We start from the raw sequence: 9,634 nt of genomic DNA, 5'->3' as shown, positions 1-9,634 counted from the left end.
TTAGCCCCAGTGATAGTAATTACATAGTCGAACTAATTGTGCAATCAAAGGTCTAAGCGGTGTTACGTATACAAGTGGTGTTCGCCTTGAGATTTAGGGGTTCCGTGATTGATCCTCGGTCGGGAATAGGTATTATTTAGTTTGAAGTCCACTTCCAGCAGTGGTGGCACCAGATGGTATCTGTATTTTGTATTATTTTGTATTTTTTCTTTCCAAAGCTACCTACCATTACAATATTTCTATATATAGAAATAAAATCCTTTTCACGGTTCACAATCGAAATATTTACTTTAAAGACTCCACTTACTCACTAGGGCATTGCGCAGCCAGATGGCCTGGTCAGAAGTCATGAAGGTCTCAGAGATAAAGTTGAACACCTTTCCCTGAAAAATAAGAAACAAAACATTAAATTACGAACAATATTTGTACAAAACTGCACATGAGGCTGGATCAATGCAACAAATTTTAGTCAGTGGTACATTGACTTTGATCTTTCAACTTCTAAAAATACGGATGTACAAAACCAGTAATCACTCCATTTTTTAAGAGATGCATTAGGGATCTGCCAAGAATATTTCTAAAGTTATGTCAGAAAAGCGTGGTGAAATTGAAACACTGATAAAAGGTGAGTTGATGAAATGTTTAAGCTATGTAGGGCGAGTATGTATTTTTTCCATCCCAGCAATGTAGAGATATATTATGTTGCAATTGATTAAAAAACGCGAGACCTTTGATAGAGATTTGGTGTAAATTAAATTAGTGATTGGTAAAAGGGGGTTTAAAACAATTGACACGAGTTTGGAAATAGTATTGGACAAATCCATTCAAATAAAAATCAGATCATGCAATATGGGATTTGATAAATTTACCAATATACAACGATTTGGACATAAGATGCATTAGAACAAAAGATCTATCCCAAAGGTGACTAATGCCGCACTGTTTTATCAACAAGGACAATAAAGTTATAAAAAAAGTTGATCAATGAGAATGAAAACGTGTCTTTCACAAATTTGAACTTTATTTCAATGGCATATTTGCAGTTTCATTTAAATGGCTTGAGAAATAAATGTGTTAGTATTTACATGAAAGTGCAAATTTGTGAATCACGGAAGCATGGACAGGTCGATGCACGTACAGATGGATGCACAGACAGACAGACAGACAGATTTACAGACCGACCGACAGTCAGACGCGTTCAGACAGACTTATACACAGGCAGATAGATATACAGAAAGATAGAAAGACAGACACACAGACAGACAGATAGACAGACAGACATACATTATCATCATCATCATCATTATCGTCATCCTCATCGTCATCATGATCCTCATCATCATGATCATCATCATGATCATCATCATGATCATTATCGTCATCATCATCATCATGATCATCATCCTCACGATCATCATGATCATGATCATCATCATCATGCTCATGATAATCATCATCATGATCATCATGATCATGATCATCATCATGATCATCATCATCATCATCATCATCATCATCATCATCATCATCATCATCATCATCATCATCATCATCATCATCATCATCATCATCATCATCATCATCATCAGTTATAATTATGATGATCAATTTCATAAATAATCATCATCGACATCACGAATATGATTATTATCATCATTAAAAACAATATATCATTCCCATGATCATCATCAGCAAACCATAGCCAGGGTCATCATCAATACAATATCGTGATCATTTTCTATGTATCCCCAATACGCATCCTTTCAATCATGATAAACACCCTTAATTTTCATTTCCTCGAGAGAAAAAAGCCCACAAAAATAAACCATGTTCAGCTACAATAGTTATAGCAATTTAAATGAATTAAGGCTTGAATGCAATCAATTGCACCTTCACGATCAATATTAAATATTTATCAATATTCTAATCAAAGAAGAGCTGAGCTCCAATGTTGCTATAAGTATTTGCCTTGAAAATTGATACCTTTCATGTGTTCTCAAATATTATGATTATAATTGTCTGATCCAGTTAGATTTTAATGAACCTGCATGTGACTTGCATTAAAGACGAAGCCAAAATAAGCAAATCATACGTAGCAATAGCTGATTGGCTGAACTAACAAATTTCTGATCTTGGGAAAACCAAGATTTGTTTAGATTGCCTTTAACGACAGTTATCAATACCAACATAACTTATAAGATAGGTTCACTGTTTGAGTACGTATTTAAAGTGTTGCACAGGCTATTCTTGCAGCCATTCACAATGAGTCATGCTTTAGCATGATTTAAATGGTATATGAGCGGAAAAGGGACATGGACAGTGTGGGAGACATATCGGGTTGGATAACGGGAAGCGAACGGTAATATATATTTTAGTTAAATTTGCAAATAACTTATGTCAACATAAGAAAATGATTTCTGATTGGATTTTTTTATCTTAAATTTTTATTTAGTGTTGTAAGTAATTTAGTTAATAGGTTATATGAAAAAGATGTTCAACTTTATAAAGAAAGCATGACACTGTGTATATATCCATTTTAATGTATGCTGAATTCAATTAAAGGTGAGGACACGCCATTGGATAACTCTATATGCCCTTAAACGAGGCTCCAAAAGGGGGCCCATTTTTCATTTTTTATTTTTGAGTAACAAGGTAGAAAATAAACACAATACATATTTTTTTATTTACTATTGTTTATTTATCTAAAAATGTATAAATATTTAATATTTCAAACATGTTTATACTAAAAACACAGTTTAATTACAAAAATGAGGCCCTACCAGGGGGAAAATTCTAAAATTATGGTTTACATAGGCATTTTAAACTTAAAAATGTCCACTAACCTACATAGAATATTTAACTAAATTGATGTTAATAAATGTCTTACAACTTTTTAAATGCAAAACTAAACAATTCCTCCCCCAACATTAATGAGGCCCCTAATGGAGAACACTAAAGTAATACCTCTCTGGTTATGCAAATAATACAAATAATGTTGAATCACCGGACCAATAAAAAATCTTTAAATAATTAATCATTTTTTGCATTATTAATATCTCATAACAAGTTTTACATATTTAATTATTAAGATTAAAGCCATATATGAGGCCCTACATGGGAACATACTAATACTTGTTTAGTGTATATCAGCTTCAATACTGAGTATCAGCTTCAATACTGAGTATGAGTAAAACGATTTAGCAAAACAATACCTAATTTTTATTTCATAACTATTCATAAACTTCAGTTCATATCAAATGCATGATATAACATATAATAATTATATTTCAAGTACAAACAAACTAACTAACAAATGAACTTGATCAAGTCTAAACAACTCCAGTGTTGAATATGTTATCTTAATTCTGTTAGGTTCGTGTAAGATTCGATAGTAGTAATTGTCTCCTAAAAATGAATATTCAATAGTCTGTAAATGTATGGTTAATGCATAATTATACACAACTAAAATGATCAGCAGATCAAAACTCGGAATGAGGCCCTATTCTTGGTTTTTCATGTATACCGGTATTATCTAAACATATTATGAAATGTATTATAGATAATTCCGTTAGTTCTATACAGCAGTAATTCGTACTGAAGTCATGTATTCATATCATAAACCTATTTATTATAGGGTATATACTTAAATGTATCTATTACTCGTGGTATATACTCGTATTATGCAAGTATCTTATTCTCTTACACAAAGGCCTCCACAATGGCCCAACTGTGTACAGAGTAACTTTGCCTCGATGCATTTACATCTACCAGAGCATGTGTTTTTACAGTTGCATTTGATAAGCTCTCTACAACTCTTAGCAGTTTCCGGAATAGAACTCCAAAATGGGACCCAAGTGTCATTGTTCTTCCTTCCCAGTCACTAGGATTAGGCAACTCAGGATTCACAATCATGGCTTGACCCCAAACGTTACCTGCTTAATACACATCCCTATTAACATGCCAGACAACTGCGCATCTGGTAGGTGGAATGTTTTCAATCTGTCTTTTTCCTTGAGAAAAGAGATGCTTCCTAGCTTCATTTACAGACGCATGGGCTGAGGTTTTGCTGTACAATAAGATACTGTATCGTTCTACAACTTTGAAATCCTCATCTGTTACTGAAAGTAAGGGACTTGACAACCGTTTAAATACTGGAAAAAGATGAGGGAGCGTAATGAATATGTCGCATAATTGGTGTATTTCATGTATATTCCTTGTTCGGTGTAACTGAAACATAATATCTGTCTTCATGAAGAAATGCATAAATGGGCATCATATGTCATCGTCAAATTAGACGAGAAAAAATGCACCAAGTTATGGCCCATGGCTGGGTTCACTAATTTGTTATGTCTATTGTAAGCACATGCAGCACTGTTAATTTGTGTATATGTTCATGTTAAATGACAGGTGACAGTTAAACAAACGTGGTCTCGCTTAATTATTGGCATATATATGCACAAGATATGTAAGTCACACATAAAGCCATCCCGTATCAGGTAATTCAACTCATGTTAAAGTCAATCATCCAGACAGCCGTCACCCAATTTATTTGTCCATTATTGTATAAATTGGCATCTGCGTTGTATGAAAGAGGGTCTTACTTAAACGGCCGAACATACAAGTCGCATTATTGCTGGCTTTCGCGGGATGGGCCCATTGCGGGCTTCGCATGTATCTTGTATTTGACAAACATTTTGGAAACGTTGTGTTGTGTTAATAAGCAGAAATAAAACGCAAAGAAATCAGAAATGAACTTTGTTGGTTACTGTGTCTTTTCCACGAACGATACGTAATTACGTGACACAGTACATTTTATGGAGCCGTGTACCATGGATACGACCGAAGTACGATCACAAGTGCGATCACGTGCCGAAAAAATGAAAACATCACAACCACAACGCGACATGAATTCAGGTCAGTTGTTTAAAACAATTATGGCAAACTTGGAGAGGGAATTTCAAAATTTATAAAGTAGAAAATGAAAGTAAAAGGCGTCATGACAACAAAATTTTTAAGAATTGTTTTAAAGAATTTTATGTAGTTAGATGTTAAAAATAATAATGATGATAATAAATTATGTACGAACAAATTTTGCAAATATAAAAAACATGCCAATTTTGCATTTTTCGGTACATTTTTGTAAATAGCGGTGAATTGAGAATAAAAAGAGATATTTGAGTTTTACATTATTTTTATGAGTTATGGAAATCATTAAATTAAAGGTGTACACACAGAGAGTATTTAAAGAATTTATATATATATTTTTGGTATTGTTAGAATATAGGATTATGTACGGACATATGGTTTTTTTTGCATACCAATACATTTTAAATTGTTGGAATGATTGTAAATTTTCATTAAATTAAAATGTAAAAGGAAAAATAAGAGTATTTAAAACAGTTTTGTTTATTATTTTAATAAAGAAAATTTGTGGATGATTTTATTTATTAATATAATAGAAAAACTCGAAGAAGAAACAAATATAAAAAATATTCAAAGAATTTACCTAGTATTTTACATTGGCAGAATTAAGAATTTAGGAATTTAGATTATTTAAGACAGTTTTGTTTATTTTTTTATTAAGAAAATAAGGCAGGTTTTGTTTATTAGAATGATAAAGAAATTTAAAGAGGACGAATAAATAAAATTATTGGAAAATTTAAAAATAGTTTTCCGAATTGTAAAAAAAAGAAAATATGAAATAAGAAAAATAATGTTGATTGCGAATATGAATAGGGCAGACACAAAAAAAAATATTATGTAAATATGTATATACGTCATTGTGTTGATGCAAATATATGTAGGATATCGGTAATATTGAAGGTCTTGAGTAATTTTAAGTAAGAATTTAATGCGATCTGACGCGTATAGCGCAGTGAAAATATAACGATATGTACGCATTAAATTTCTAATATAATTGTTTAAGGGTTACAATTATATTTTATGAGCACGGCTGACTGATCAGCGTTCGGACATACCGAGCCCGAGGTTCTGATAACCTTAGCGTCCTCATGAGTAAGAGAATTTATCCCTGTGCCATCGAAGCAAATTACGCTATGGACAGAAGATGCGATGTCGCATAAGAATTATTTGAGTAGTTTGATTAGGAGCAAAGACCTGAATTTTGAAGTATACCGATACGTGTTCTTATATTATGAATGCATATATATAAAAGTCTGCCTTGTCATATTTGCGCATTTTTACAAGTGCACAGGTCAAACATGTCAATAAATCTATGCCCAACGGCAAAACTATAGTGATAAAGATGAGGTTTATGAAACCATGATATGAACAGGTACGTCTATCATTACCCATTACTCTAGGTCAATAAAGTGGCGCGCGCCTGTCAAAAATTTACTGGCTGCACGTGCGTAAAATGATTATGCCTAAGGCGGTACACAAGTCATATTAAGTAAATGGCTTGTCAGATGTCAAACTGTCATGTACTTATCCGAAGTATGTTTTGAGGAATTGACTAATATTTTTTCGTTGTAAAGAATTTATTTTTTTGAATAAGATATCACAGTAAGTTGTCATGACGATATTTAACAATAACTAAGGGGATATTTATAAATGTTTGCCATGATTTTGAACAACTGATACTTGTATCACCACGACGCAGATAAAAATATCGAGATTTGAAGACAACGCCGAAGAAGAGCGACTTCGCGAGACAACGCCTTCCACAACGAATAGAAGAAACAAACAACATAATTAGAATGGAACATCACGGTGTTTACTCTCAAAGTGAATACCTGGTTCTATCGCTAAAAGAAGACCAACGCCAGAAGATTTCGAAGGACAACAAGTGACGCAACACTGGACACAATACTTGTGACGTTAAACACTATAGAGTAGATGCAGCCGTTCAACTGTTTGACGTGCGTAGTTAACGCATTTGGAATGATACTTCCGAGGCCTAAGACATCAAGGAGAACACTGCTATAGTTAATACCTCGTGAGCATTATGGCCAATAGAAGATCTTAATGTCCCAAGAGAAATGAAGACGCTGGAACCAAGAACAAAAGTACAATCAACAACAACAGAAACAACAATGCGATCACAAAGGTTTTAACATACGTCACAATTGATAAGCAACGCGGTACGCATCAACACCATATCCAGAGACAATATCACGATGGATTCAACAACAGAAACAACGACGTGATGACGGCTGGTTCAGCGACAAAAACAACAGAAACCACGATGACATTTCCAGCCTCGATGTGAACCTTGATACGCAGATGAGTGCAACCGACCACGTGCGATTTGCCTACACAGCTTGGCGATAGATAGAGCTTCTTCACGACAGCAATGGTAGATAACATCACCCATGAATCAACATAGACAGAAAACAACAAACCAAGACATCTACATGACCGCAACAGGTACATATTCAACCCGGGCAATACCTACTTCGAATGGACAGCACAGGAGGTCACTAGTCAAACAACGCCTGTAGTGTTACGTGGACAATCGATCAACGTCATTTAACATTGATACATGATATTGTAAGACACTTGTCATTCAGGATTTGATCTTTCTAAAGATTTTAAATCATAAAATATAAAATCTTACTTTAATGAAAATGAGGTGTGTCGCATAATTGGTGTATTTCATGTATATTCCTTGTTCGGTGTAACTGAAACATAATATCTGTCTTCATGAAGAAATGCATAAATGGGCATCATATGTCATCGTCAAATTAGACGAGAAAAAATGCACCAAGTTATGGCCCATGGCTGGGTTCACTAATTTGTTATGTCTATTGTAAGCACATGCAGCACTGTTAATTTGTGTATATTTTCATGTTAAATGACAGGTGACAGTTAAACAAACGTGGTCTCGCTTAATTATTGGCATATATATGCACAAGATATGTAAGTCACACATAAAGCCATCACGTATCAGGTAATTCAACTCATGTTAAAGTCAATCATCCAGACAGCCGTCACCCAATTTATTTGTCCATTATTGTATAAATTGGCATCTGCGTTGTATGAAAGAGGGTCTTACTTAAACGGCCGAACATACAAGTCGCATTATTGCTGGCTTTCGGGCGATGGGCCCATTGCGGGCTTCGCATGTATCTTGTATTTGACAAACATTTTGGAAACGTTGTGTTGTGTTAATAAGCAGAAATAAAACGCAAAGAAATCAGAAATGAACTTTGTTGGTTACTGTGTCTTTTCCACGAACGATACGTAATTACGTGACAAATAGCGTAAATGCTGTCTTTTTGTCAATGCCTTCAAATTCAGAGACGGCATCGTATCCTGACAATGCATGAAGAAATAAAAGGCCAAACGAAACATCTTTGCCAAGACGAGTGGCTATCAAATGAGCTGGTATGTACCTGAAATGTTTGGCGTGTCCAAATGCTAGCCACAGTTCACAATTTTCAAACTGACTGATGGTGTAAATCGTTAGCACTAGGACATCTGTAGCTTGTTTATACGCATGCACAGCATGCAAAATCATACGAGAATCAGCTTCCTCATGGTTGCAAGGCTGGATATTGCTATTATCTGGTTCCACTGGCTTCGTGCTGGTGTAAGCAACTAAAACATTCTTTCTATAAGTGGTCAAAACGACATTTCCTTGTGGTGTTTTCAGAAGACTAATTTGTGTTGCCAGAAACCCCATAAGTGTTGTCTTGTTTTCATCAACCGTAAAGAATGATTTCCAGTTAGCAGGAATTCGAATCGATCCGTTTACTCTGATTTTATCGCCTGTCCCTTGACTTTGTTTAGTATGTGCTTTGAGGCTGTCGGGTCTGTATGTATCCCATACTACATCAATCCTGTCGACTGACATTAGCTGCTTAGATATATAAGGTAATACAAGCTTCAATGCATAACCACTGAGCGTTAGAACTCTCTTGTCTGACCTGTTGGGATCGAGGGACTAACAATGGCAGCACCATCTAGTATGCTAATCTCTACAGGAGGACTTATCTCTGGCGATTCCTCTTCTCTTTCTAGACACTTCAGTAGGTCTGCTTTACTACCTAGTCTCATATTGTTATTTTCTGCTATAGATGGGGGCCATGCATGGCTTTCGTGTTCAAAAAAGGTTCATAAATCACCGTCTCTTACCTGACATGAAATATACATTCTAAAAAATAATTGAATGTCACTTTTCATTCTCTTAACTTGTGATACCTTTGCTTCTTTCTTTCTGGACCCAGTTCGAAAAAGGGAAGCGAATTTTGCTTTATTGTCTCGTAAAAACCTTTCATATTGTTGCTTAGACATTCAACACTCATTGATTCGTACTGAGTTTTTCCAATTGATTCTGCTGTCTTGACGTTTATGATAACCTCAGGAGACATAACACATTTTGTGTCAAGTGTATAGAGGTCTGATGTGTCTTCTTCAAAGGGTTTTCCCATATCATCTATTGTTTCGACTAGATGGCGTACCTGAGTCTGAAACAGTTTTTGTTTAGTTTGATTCTCCTCATGGTGCTTCGTATCATCTGGAGTGTCTGTTTTATCACTCGCTTCCATAAGAAAGCGCGGTGTTTCTGGTGCAGACACCGTCCATCTACGAAGTGCATCTGGATTTTCGGTAAGATCAACGAATCCACCATCACCCACACGGTCATAGGATACGGAAAGTCCTTTTTCGT

The sequence above is a fragment of the Dreissena polymorpha genome, chromosome 3 (genome assembly GCF_020536995.1).
Source record: "Dreissena polymorpha isolate Duluth1 chromosome 3, UMN_Dpol_1.0, whole genome shotgun sequence".
In the NCBI taxonomy this organism is placed as follows: Eukaryota; Metazoa; Mollusca; class Bivalvia; order Myida; family Dreissenidae; genus Dreissena; species Dreissena polymorpha.
Note: the sequence above shows the minus strand (reverse complement) of the source record.